The sequence below is a fragment of the Schistocerca nitens genome, chromosome 6 (assembly GCF_023898315.1).
Source record: "Schistocerca nitens isolate TAMUIC-IGC-003100 chromosome 6, iqSchNite1.1, whole genome shotgun sequence".
Classification (NCBI taxonomy): Eukaryota; Metazoa; Arthropoda; class Insecta; order Orthoptera; family Acrididae; genus Schistocerca; species Schistocerca nitens.
The window spans coordinates 694364762-694369370 of NC_064619.1; positions in this window are offsets into that span (position 1 = coordinate 694364762).

Genomic DNA, 4609 nt, shown 5'->3' on the forward strand with positions numbered 1-4609 from the left:
CCCTCAAGTCTCCCCGAAAACCACTATTGGGATACGTGAAAAGAAACTAAGGGACCTGCAAGTAATGTAACATGCAGCAAATTCACAGCAGCAAGATATAGACAGTGAGCGTACCAATCCACTGCCAGGCTCACAGCAAAACATGTCTGCAATTGCAGCACTGCATAGCCGAGCACACACCTTCCCGATCACCCTTGCCCAGACTTGACTCCACTCCATTGATTGCCAACCACCTTCCTCTCCACCAGGCAGCTGATATAGCTTCAGCTAGATGCCACGTATCTGCCTCATTTGGCAGCCAGATAAAGGATATCTTTTGTGTGGAAATGGAGTGAGCTGCCACAGCTCAGTTATTTTTAGATATCAACAGTGGGTTATTCGCAGTAGAAGAGCTGATGTTGATGAAATATTTAAAAAAGACGGACCAGAGAGTTTAAATATTAATCATGTAATGTACACTGATCATTTTGTAGAGAAGGACTTCAGAAATAAGAATTTAATAAGGCAGCGGTAAGTATTGTTTGTAAAGCAATAAAATAGCTATATTTTAACGCCTGCTCAATGATCGGTTACAGTACTGCTTTTACATGTAACTTTTTTCTTCTTGTTTCTATATTTGACCTGGCTTTGTTCCTTCAGTTTTGTCTTATAGAAAGAGATGTAATTTCAGACCAGGTCCAAAGAAAATAAAGAGAGGAGAAGGAGTCGAGCAACCGGAATTAGTCACTGAAATTCAAGCTGAAGTGGACAATAATGTCAGCTCCAAAGTTGCATAAAACTGTGAAAAATGTTTGCCATTAATGGTAAAGTGAAGAGTATTACAGAAAACAGTATCGAGACAGAAAGGAGTGATTCGTGCTTTGAGATCCTAGTTGTGTAGTTTAAAGTGCAAAGTTGTAAGTTGTAGCGATTCATGCACTGCCCCCCCTCCCCAGGAGTGCTGCAAAAAGCCTTCCTTGCTGCAGGAAAGTGTTCTGTGACTTTAATATTGCCAGTGCTTTTTGTTTTCCTTGTGTATTCGTTCACTTGGTTACTGAGCACATACTTGATTACATACAGTTTTGTGTTAGCGAGTACCTCGCATTTTCTGGTTATGAATTAATGTATGGCTTGGAATAACACTTTATTCTGATAAATAGCTTGGCTACACAAATGGCGACACAATATCGAGTTCAGAAGTCTAGCAACCAGCAGACTTGCAACAGCGATGCCCCCAACATGACAACAGCAAGAGAAAATAAATCAGCAGCACAGACGTATTGTGGCGATCCTTTGAGAATCGGAAATTAGTGAGATAATGGACATACCAGCAATATCAGGACTTGCAGTGCAGCTACCCCCAATTTGGTCTCACAACCCGTTGTTCTGGTTCCCGCAGGTGGAGACAAGTTTCTCTCCTCCACAATGGCCACTGAGTCCACTAAATTCCCGCTGGTGATCAATAAGCTGGATCACCGCTAGAGCAGCCTAGGTTCAAGACAGTATAACTTCACCTCAGGATGAAGACTCACACTGAAGCTAAAGGCCAAATTAATTCAGACAGGTCATCTTCACAGGAGGAACGAGTGCAGGAGGTGCTCATGCAGGGTGGCCTCGGCGATAGAAAAGCATCCCAGTAATTCTGTTATCTAAGAAGCAAGATAGATGTGTGCATGGTTCCTGATGCTTTACTATGTACAATGTAAAGCAGTCATCTGCTAGCACAGGTGAAGGCCAGATTGCATTACAAACGAACATGTCGCTCGACGCCGTAGCGGACTTGATGGACTGGATTCAGGACACTATTTTACCGACCTCCTGCCCTGGAACTATGGCGGCATGTAATGACACCTCGGTGGTGACACGAGCAGATTCTGATAGTCTCTCGAGAAAGGTCGATGAACTGAGTAATCAGATGAGCAACGAGCACTCTACTCTCCGATTGCAATGTTAGAAAAAGGTTCCGCAGAATGTCGAGAAGTTGTTCCTCAGCAAACTCCCCAGCAGCCGACAATTGAGCCCAGACAGGTCTGTGTTAGTACCACAAGAAGTTTGGAGATGAGGCACACAAGTGCATTTCATTGTGTACTTTCCCATGTGGTAAACGACAGGCGGAAGTAATCGCTCTGGATAGGCGGTCATTGTCCTTGAGTCTGTTCATCACAGACCACAAAACAAGACGCAAGTTTTTGGTAGACATGGGTTCCAACCTAAGTTTTTTACCGCAGAACCAGTTAAACAAATCCTGACCAGTCACCTAATTTTGTCGTCTCATGGATAATAATTCAGCAATTGCGATGCATGGAATGTAACACGTCGACCTGGACCTGGACTATGATTTGCCTTGGTAAGGATTTTCGCTGTGGCATATGTAACCGAACCTATAATCGAAGCCAATTTTTTAGCACATTGTCTTCTACTGCCGGACGTCGCAAATGCTCTTGCAATAGGCAAAGTCACCAGACCAGATGCTCATGGATTCTGTTCTACCACGACTGTACATGACGCCAAATTGATCCAGATGGGGATCAATGGTACACCAAATTTCTAGAACAGTTCCTTGGTATGACAAGGCCTCCTGTAGCACCACAAAACGTGTGTCACAACACTGTACATTATAGCAACACTACTGCAGGCCCACCGACTTCGTGTGGGTCCAGACAACTCGTCTATGATCGATACACCGTTTCCATGGCGAAATTTAATACCATCTTGAAGGAAGGCATCATTCACCTGTCTAGTAGACTGTGGTCATCACCCTCACATTTATTACCAAAGAAGAATTATGAATGGCAGCTACTGATTATTGCGCCTTGAATGCTAGGACAGTACTGGATCGCTAACCTGGTCCTCTGTTAAGAGATTATAATTATGCATTATGTGATAGAAAGGTGTTTAGTGTACTATATTGCACAAAGGCAAACACAGAAATTCCTATAACTAAAAGAGATATTCTGAAAGTGGCTCTTATAACGCCGTTTGGCCTATTTATGACGTTCAGACTGAGAAATGCTGCCCAGATGTGGCATAGATTTAATATTCAGCTTTACAGGGCTTGCAATATAGCACTGCATATCTTGATCAGCAACCCCAGAGCAACACAAACAGCAACTGACTGAGGTATTTAAGTGCCTTTAAAAATATGGAGTGGTGCTGAACACCTCAAAGCGGTTTTTGGTCAGGCAGAGATTGCCTTTCCAGGCCACCTCATATCATCAACTGGAACATTGCCATTACCAGAGAATATTCAAGCTATTATAAGTATTCCACGGCCAGAAACTGGTGAACAACTGTGAAGGTTCCTGTGAGTTCTCAGCTATTATCGTCACCTACCTCATGTGGCAGAGCTCCAAGAGACTGTTACTGTACCTTTAGCTGGTCCTAAGGTTAAAGGCCAAATGCCGCTGAAGTGAACAGAGTCAATTGATAACGCACTCAAAGCAGATAAAACAAGTATAGCAGATGCAGCCCTTCTTGCACATTCGGCTTCAGCAGCACATCTCGTGCTTGTAGCAGAAGCTAGCCAAATGACAATCGGTGCTGGACTGCAACAATATATAGATGAAGTCTGGCAGCCTCTCACATTCTTTTTATGAAAACTCTCTCTGGCTCAGCAACAATGGAATGCGTATAATCTCGAGTTGTGGGGACTTATGAGTACATTAAAGATTTTCGTACACATTTGGAAGCGAGAGATTTCGTCATTTATACAGACCATAAACCCTTAACCTATGTCTTTTGGCAAAATAACGGCAAATTTTCCCAACACAATACAACACACTGGAATTCATAGCTCAATTCACTACTGATGTAAGACAGACTGCCTGTCCTGGGTGAGCAGTATCATGACGACAGTAGACTTTACACATTTAGGCTAAGCACAAGATTCTGACCAGGAACTTCAGGATTTTTTTAAAAGACCACATCTGGTCTTCAGCTTAACCCTGTCAACATTCCAGCCTCGAGTGCCAAGTTGTAATGTGAGTTTTCGAATGGGAAAACTCGTCTGTTCGTTTCATTGGCGACTCATAAGCAAGACTTTGAAAGCTTACATAACTTATGCCACCCGAGCCTTAAGGCAACAAATAAACTAACAGCTAGCCGTTCAGTGTGACTTTTAATACAAAAGTACTGTCAACATTGGCTTGTGCATGCGTACAGTGTCAACGCAGCAAGATATCTCGTCATGTTCATGCACCGGTAGATAATTTTTTAGATAGTCTGTCAGCACGATTTGCACATGTTCATATTGATGTCGTAGGTCGTCTGCCTCCTTCAGAAGAACAACATTGCCTATTGACAGTAGTAAACTGCTTCAAGTGCTGGTCAGAAGTCGTATCAGTGGATAAAATTTATTCTGAGACACTAGCCACTGCATTGTGTCTAACTGGATCTCTCGTTTTGCTTGTCTGCTCCGCATAATGATGGAAAGGGGATTGCAGTTCGAATCCGATCTGTTTGCCCAGATGGGTAAACTTGCAGCCCAGTGACACACACACAACAAGAAGTTACCAAACTCCCAGTAATCGAATGATCGAACGCTGGTAGCGGTCGCTTAAAATCACATTAATTTGCCATGAATTGTAATGCACATACATCTTACCATTGGTTTTTTCTCGGCTTATGCAAC